This window comes from Prionailurus bengalensis, chromosome A1 (genome assembly GCF_016509475.1).
Source record: "Prionailurus bengalensis isolate Pbe53 chromosome A1, Fcat_Pben_1.1_paternal_pri, whole genome shotgun sequence".
In the NCBI taxonomy this organism is placed as follows: Eukaryota; Metazoa; Chordata; class Mammalia; order Carnivora; family Felidae; genus Prionailurus; species Prionailurus bengalensis.
The window spans coordinates 159724025-159732186 of NC_057343.1; the positions used below are offsets into that span (position 1 = coordinate 159724025).

Here is an 8162-nt window from a genome sequence, read left to right on the forward strand (position 1 = left end):
ATGTTAAGACACTTATTTAGGGTTCCAAAGTGTACTTTACTTTACATGGGCTGCATCAAATAGGAAATCATCAGCATCTTTGCCATTCATGAGCTTATAATTTAAAAGAGAAGCTAGATGGTTTGTAGATAAAAAAAAAATACATTGATTGGACACAGAGTATAAATGAATGAAAGTACTTTCAGTGTGATACTGAATTGGAAACCAAAACATATAAGGTTCCCATTAGAGAGCCAGGAATTCTCAAAGGAGAGAGTCTGATAATGTAAAATTGGTCGATGCCGAGATTTTGGTCAATAAATAGACTTTTTATGGGCTTATCTTTAGTAGTACATAAAAATATTTTGGTTGTGTATTGTGATGGAAAGAATACTGAATTTTGTATTAGTAAAATCTAGGATTTGATATTTGTTACCTGTATAACTTTGAAGAAGTCATGTCTTCTCTGGGCTCACAGTCCTCATCTAGAAAATTAGGGGATTGAGCTGAATGCTTTCTTTCAGATCTAACATTTATGATTCTGTAGCTATATTACAAATGACCACAAATATTTTCACACACTATAGCTTTCTGAAAACTCTTACACTTATTTCCTAAAAGCTGGACTGGTCTTCAAACAGATCACTTCTAATCCCATAGTAAACTTCATATCCTTTCAACAATATGAGAAACACAAATTAATATGGTGAGTTCAAAGATACTCATCACACACACACACACACACACACACACGCACACACAATAAAAATCCAAAAACAAACAAAATAAAACAAAACAAAACAGCCCAAAGATACTCATTACTAACGCTAACTAAAATGAAAGGTAAGAATTTGTTAAGAAAATTAACTTTCAACTTCCGCAAGATTTTTCTAAAGACAAACTGAGTGTCTGCTTAGAGAACTCCAAAACGGCTTTGCAAAGATAACTTTGTAAAAATATCATGATATCTACTGAGTTATATTTTAAAAAATTAAAAAAGAATTCTAGTTGGATAGTATAGTTTCTTCTTTCTGATCAGGCCCAATGCTTCAACAGAAGTTTTCCAAATCCTCTGCTAAGCATTTATTCCTTGCCCATCCATAAAGACTTCTCACTCTAGAGTGTTACTGTAAGACAGTTTAAACTAACAACTCAGGGTTTTCTCACCCTTTTATGTCTTTAATGTAGAAAGTATATGAGGGAGGTGGGAAAAACCTAAGATACCCCTGTCTATTTAGTACAGATTCTACAGTTCACATGTTAGATTTCACTGTCAACCTCAGCCAACTGTAGGCATATGCCAAAAGCAAAACTTAGGTATTAAAACAAGGGTAGAGGACTACAGTGAAAACCAAAATGATGTTTTTACAAATCCTGTTAGAATGCTACTCAGATGTGTGAGAAATGCCATCCAACTGATATATTTAGTGATCAAAACTTATCACCCAATGGTAAAAGGGAAAGACTCAGTGCAATAGCACACTTACTAAGCTCCCAGGGAGTACAGAACTCTTTGAGAAGATGAGAAATCAAGGTGGTATATTTTGTACCATTTCATGCACAATGCAGCAAAAACGAATATGGAAACAATCATTTTGCTGGTAACGAAAAGAAAATTTATTCCTATCATTATAGTAATATATTTGTTAAGTAGTTCATTACAGGTACAAAAATGATAAGAAAGTGGGGGTCACCAATTGAAATAACACCCAGAATGTTAAAACACATAATAAATGCATGAAAGAATCATCTTTAGTTAAAAACAGGAAAGAACCTCCACTATCCTCTGTGCCCCCTCACTTCATGATCTGTTCTGTCCTGGAGGAGCCTGGGGTAGGTGAAACAGGAGAATGGGCCTGTAGATGAGGCTGTAGTGAAGATGGTGAGATTCCAGGCATGTAGGCATGCAGACTCCACTGCAGTAACTGAGCCTGAGCCAACTTATAGCTACTCATCTCTAGAGGATCAAGTACCTAAAGAAGGGAGAAGACACTGATTGAAATTCAGGAAGATTATCTTCTCTGAAATAATTTCTTCACTTACTTGCTAATGCTTTGATTCTTAAAAATTTACAATTTAAGATAAAGTAAATAAAATGAAAAATAATTCAAGTCATGCAGTTAAATAAACAGAGAGAGTAAATCCTTTACAAAAACAATGGGGAACATAGCAGATCCATCCAGATTCCAATGGGAGATGGGTGGAAGGCCCTAAGAGCTGGATTGGCACAAGAGGGTCAAGGGTTGCCTATGTGCCGGACCGTTTCTAGGGGTGTTCTGGAGGGTGAAGAAGGGCAAGGCCCTGAAGAAAGTGACTTTGCTGAGGTAATAACTAACGACTGTTTAGTGTTAGCTAAACAAAACTAAAGACACCAGTAGGAAGAATGAATAGCTGGTTAACATCAACTTTGTTAACTCTTAACTGGGAAAGGTCAATGAGATATTTGAATCAAGGTATTCATGAGAGGGTCAGTTGGAAAGGCAACTTCTGACAAAAGTTCTGACAAATTCAAAAGACACAGGTAACATAAAATAACTTTATTTCAGACATATTTACCCTGATATTTCACTACATTTAGGAAATCACCAGTAAGTACTAATCTGTTTAACTACGTGAAAAGGTAAGTAGAAAATTGATTAATATCCCATTTACAGATTAAAAGAATGTACATCTCTTCATTTTCATACAATATTATAAAAAATGCTTTCTTAAAATAATATCCTTCCCCACAAGATAAAACTGCTAGTGAACTGCTCTTTATCTGTGTCAGGGCAGTTAGAATCAACACTTTTAACCAGAAAGAACAATGAAAGTACATCCATTTATCCAAACCTTCTGTTACATATATATATTTGGGGGCCTGAATGAGCCCATGTCATCTTGACTATTTTAAGTAACCAATTACCCAGCTCTGTCTTGGTATTTGGTCCTGGAAGAGAAGTAAAAATTGATTAAGAAATACCTTAGAGGCCAAAGATATCACCAGAGGAGGTTTTACTAGTAAGGTGAGAGAATTTGAATGTTCATTTACAAGACTGGAGATATTGATGCCAAGCCCTTGGGTCATTAGGTATGTGTTCTGTGGAAAACTGAACGTATTACTGTTAACTGTGGCTGGCTGACTTCCAGCATAATATATATTTTGAAAGAAAAAGAAAAACAGTTTAACATTTTTTGTTTTGGGAGTGACTTTTTCCAATGGATTTTACAACAATATTTTCTTTCATAAAAGTTTATCTAGTAATAACTAGGGCTCCTCTCCCTCTCCTTGCATTTTCTCACAGGAACCATCCCCTCCCCCTACCTTTTGCTATCCAGTACAGGAGTTTATTTTGCTGCGTGTTGAAGAAAAAATTTACACAGGTTGTGGCTATAAAGTGATCAGATTGATCCTAAAAAAGGTGTCTGAACTCCAGCTGAGTCTTTGAGCCTCTCGTCAAATGCAAAGAGTTGAGGTCTCCTTTAAAGAAAGGATAGACTAATTGAAGCTAACATTTTTTTTTTTTCCTTTAGATGGTCATGTTTCTGGGGTATGACTTGTTTGGAATGTTTAAATCTTTGCAACAGTAATGAGCAAAGTAAAATGAAAACCTAGACTACAAAAAAAATATTAATATTAGATTAAAACAAACCCAGGAAGAATGTTTATTGGCTGTAAATAAATGACTTAAACCTGAGATTAGTTGATGGCTATCAACTAAGTTCAAGCAAGCCACTAACTTCATAGCTCCATATATTTTAGATGAAACTTCCTGTAAAGATTGCATCATTAGTATACTCTTAATTCAATTCAGGCTATATTTATGGATATGCTTACATTAAGATAAAAGCCTCGCGCCCATCCATTTCACATTGTAAACTATAATTTCCATTTCACTTCCTTTGCAGTCACTATCAGAGTACTGCACTTAGCATGTATCCTGTTGACACAGAAGAAATATTTCTTTTCAAAATTTGTTTGAAAGAGGAATAGAAAACTGCATACAAAGGGGCCTATGTTTCTACGAATTGAAAACTAGAGAAAGACCAAGTTAGAGAATGATATATTCTTCTGATCCTCCCCAGGTACCTCAGTAGCTTTGAGCTCAAGGAAAAAGTACTACTCCCCACCTCACCACCTTTAATCCCCTCCTACCTCCTCATGAACAACCAGAAATGTTCCAGGCAGAGCTTCAGTGTACTGAGATCGGTTTTCTTGGGCCTGTGAGAAAAATGAAAGCTTATCATGGAAAAAAAAACACAAAATAAACAAAAAAAACCCCAACATGTTTTCTAAAAAGGGAGGAAATTTTGTGGAGAATAGGACTCAAAACCTGGACCTGGTTGTAAGGACTGTCTCCTCTCATACCTCCACAACACCAGGAAGACAAGTCAAAGTTTGTGGACCTTAGTGACTTTGCAAAAGAGACCCCTGGGCTGGATACCAAGTTCTAAACCACAGATACTCTGGTTTTTCTACCTTTCACCTTCCTGGTACTTACCAATTCCATTTTTTCCTCCCACTTACTCCCAACCCTATTCACTCCATGTGATTTTGGGCAAGTAATTTTACATCTAAAAATGTTTTCTCATCTCTAAAATAAAAACAAACTAATCAAGAATGTTTACACCTCCAGTATAATAGTAAGATTCTATCCCAGATTGTCTAAACCTTAATACTGGGCAACATTTTAGCTTCTGTTCAAGATTCCTTCCAATCTACCCACACTGACAAAGTTTCCCTAGTTCCCCTTTCCATCCCCTTTATTTTTAGTTTTTAATTAATTTTTTTTTCTTTTTAATTTTTATTTTTTTATTTTTTTATTTTTTTAAATTTTTTTTTCAATGTTTATTTATTTTTGCACAGAGAGAGACAGAGCATGAACGGGGGAGGGGCAGAGAGAGAGGGAGACACAGAATCGGAAACAGGCTCCAGGCTCTGAGCCATCAGCCCAGAGCCCGACGCGGGGCTCAAACTCACGGACCGCGAGATTGTGACCTGGCTGAAGTCGGACGCTTAACCAACTGCGCCACCCAGGTGCCCCCATCTTTTTAATTTTTAAATAATGTCTACACCCAATGTGGGACTTGAACTCATGATCCCAAGATCAAGAGTTGCATGCTCTACCAACAGAGCCAGCCAGGTGCCTCACCACCCCCTTTAAAATCAAATCATTACACTGCTCAAAATCTACAATCACTCCTTTCCAATACATCAAGATAAATTCTAACAAAAATTTTAAAATAATCTTTAATTTCGTCATTTGCTGCACAATACCCCTTTCCCAACCATAGCACACTACATTTATTTGTCTTCTGCATGATTTCCTCTTTGTAAGCTCTTTTTTTTAATCTACCTATTCAACCAAATCCCTCTTCCCTATAATTCACCAAATCACTCTGAACTTTCACTTATCCACTGTCCTTGGAGGTTCCTCAGTGAGATCAATGGTGTCAGGCTTTCAGTACAGTTGACTTTGTAGTGTCCTTTAATTGTTATGTGTTTAATCTTGTTTCTTCAAATATAGTGGATGCTTTAGGTCAACAAAAATTTTATATTAAAAGTCTGTATACTTCCTCAGTATCTTTAGACAACATCAAGCACGTGCAAAATGTACGGGTTAATATTGTATTTTTATTCCTAATGTAAGTTGAATCTCTTCCACTAAAAGCAGTTATAGTAATCACCCTTATTGGATTCATTCATTTCAAGTGGTTACTTTTTTTTAAATGGAACCATGTAATATCGTGACAAATATTCCAAGGATTATATTTTATTTGTATTATGAGGCACACTCCTATTTATGGAATTAAGCCTACATAATCTGATTCTAAATGTTACATAAAATACTAATTTTAATGGCATCATTATTTAAAATAGTAAGACAAAAGAAAAACTTACATTTAAAATGTAACAATATTAGTCCCTCACTGTGTTGTAGACTTTGGAGTTATTCCTACACTCCTTGTTATTACACAACTGTGTAACTCACGGTTATTTTGAACTTTACCTCATTCCCAGCCTGCTACAGTTGCATAAGATGGTTCCAGACCTTCATATAGCAAATCAAGGTCAAACTAAGATATGGCCTGATGCTCTCTAGGGAGATGTTCTGAAGAGAGATGAAGAATAATGGAGATGGTGAGCCTTAGCCACCCAGAATATTGAATGCGACTTGAAATAAATTTACATCTCAAGGAAGTGTTCTCCCTGAGAACCTAATGAACTCATACCTCCACCTTGTGGAAGTGGCTGATAAACCTCTGGGCTGCGGGTTTACCTGTTAAGTTCTTTAACTAGACAACTATGTTTTGTCATAACATTTACTGAGTACTTGACTAAAAGAATGATTATCTTCTAGTTAGTAGCCTTAAAAGATCTTTAAGGTTCTGGAGAAAGCTCAAAGACAGCCAGCTAGGCATCAAAGAACAGACCCATGGCTACCAATATCACAAAGTTATTTAGCACAAGTATAAACTGCATTATCTCGTAGGAAAAACTTATTTAGGGGGAGCAACAAGTAGAGGATGCAAGGTTACAAGCAAAGCATTTGTACGTTGAGATGAAAACAGCACCAAAAAGATCACAGGTGAAATATCAGTGACCTTGGAAATAGAAAAGATCCCTCCAGAATCTTCCTTTTGGTAATCTGAAATCATTTGGGAAATACTTCCTAATATATAACATGTATCAGGTACTGTGCTAAGCTCCTTACAGGTGTTATTTAATTTTTATAATAATTCTAAGGCACCATTAAATGTCCTCATCTCACAAATCAAAAAAGTGAGGTTAGAGAGGTTACAGAGGCACTTGAGGTCTGGGAAGTGGTTGAACCAGGATCTAAATTTGGAACTCGCAGACTCAAAAGTGTTTTATTAACCACAGTACATGCCTTGACTACATTAGTAGTACACTTAAATTGTTTTTGCTCATTGTTCACTATGGACATTTTAAATGTGAGGGTTACATCTTGTTTGATAGACCAAATTCTAATTTCTAATTGAGGACTACTCAAAAACATCTTTTAAAAATTGTGAGTAGGGGTACCTGGGTGGCTCAGTCAATCATCTGACTTCAGTTTAGGTCATGATTTCATGGTTCGGGAGTTAGAGCCCCATATTGGGGGGCTCTCTGCTGTCAGCAGAGTCCACTTCAGATCTCTCTCTCTCTGCCCCTCCCTGGCTCATGCTCTCTCTCAAAAATAAATATTAAAAAAATATTAGACACTGATTAGACACTGAATAATTTGCTTAGATTTATGCATTTGATGTATCTGTTCTGCCAACCACAAGAAACCTGAGGCTATTCAGGATAAGAACTGCTTACTTAGATTTCAAAGTTCCTAGAGTAATAGTGTTTATGTAGTAGGTACCCAAAAGTGGACTGCATCAACTGAATAAAAATTGAGTAGGAAGATGTCATATAGTTTCATTCCCAGTTTACCTTTGATACTCTAAATATAATATGTATTGCAAGATAAATATTCTATGGTTCTATTAAGATGTCTTCAACATTTTACTGAAATGCTTTAAAGTAGATCTATTTAGTAAATGCTGTGAAGACACACCTAAAATTCGAAGCTAGGTAAACACTTTCCAAGTTAGCGTTAATTTTCAAGGGAATTGGACATTTTCTTGTGTCTATGTAATTAAAGGTATTTATTAATGATAGGTCTTGCAAATAGAAGAATGAATTTTACAAAGGTGAAAGGGAATCTGCTGTCTTTATCATTCTTGGAAATAAATGTGCTGTTATTTCCTCTAGTAGATCATTACCACTGATGCAAGTAATTTTAGGACATTCTGGCTGGTGACTGTGGAGTGACATTGCCATCTAGTGGTCATTTTTTTTCCCATAGGTGATGCCCCTCTTCTGGCCTACTGGGTGATGCTGAGACTTGAATATCATCAGGTAGATGTACTTAAGCACCCATCTTCCAATCTCACTGGATTACAAAGTCTTTGTATTACAATGCCTTATGTATTGTCTTTCCCCTGCACTATTTACTTGTTAAATGAAAACATGTTTTGGACCCACCCAAGAATATTAGAAAGAGGTTTTCATTCCTTATCCCTTCTACCTCCTTATACTCCTAACTCTTCTACTTCTGCTCAGGCCTGCATAAAAACGGACAAATATGGAAACTGGTGAGACTACGGCAACTTTCTGTTCCCATCACCACATTACCAATTTAAATAGTGGG

The 8162-nt window shown here is 36.1% G+C and overlaps 1 protein-coding gene and 1 long non-coding RNA gene across 3 annotated transcripts in view; both read right to left on the reverse strand.

The window, feature by feature from the left end:
- The window catches only part of LIX1 (limb and CNS expressed 1), a 53768-nt gene extending 53113 nt beyond the window's left edge, over positions 1 to 655 (reverse strand). The window contains exons 1-2 of the mRNA XM_043594326.1: positions 585 to 655; positions 416 to 464 (exon numbers count right to left, since the gene is read on the reverse strand). The gene's annotated coding sequence lies outside the window, so the exon portion shown is untranslated. The remainder of the gene's footprint in view (positions 1 to 415; positions 465 to 584) is intronic.
- Positions 656 to 2501: 1846 nt separating this feature from the next.
- Positions 2502 to 7065, reverse strand: LOC122491526. Of its 2 annotated transcripts, XR_006299379.1 has the most exons (3): positions 5970 to 7065; positions 4115 to 4180; positions 2502 to 3899 (listed from the first exon to the last, which is right to left on the reverse strand). It is a non-coding gene; the product is annotated as an uncharacterized LOC122491526 (long non-coding RNA). The 2 variants fall into 2 exon arrangements; XR_006299378.1 differs by having other exon boundaries at positions 2502 to 4180.
- Positions 7066 to 8162: the final 1097 nt, after the last annotated feature.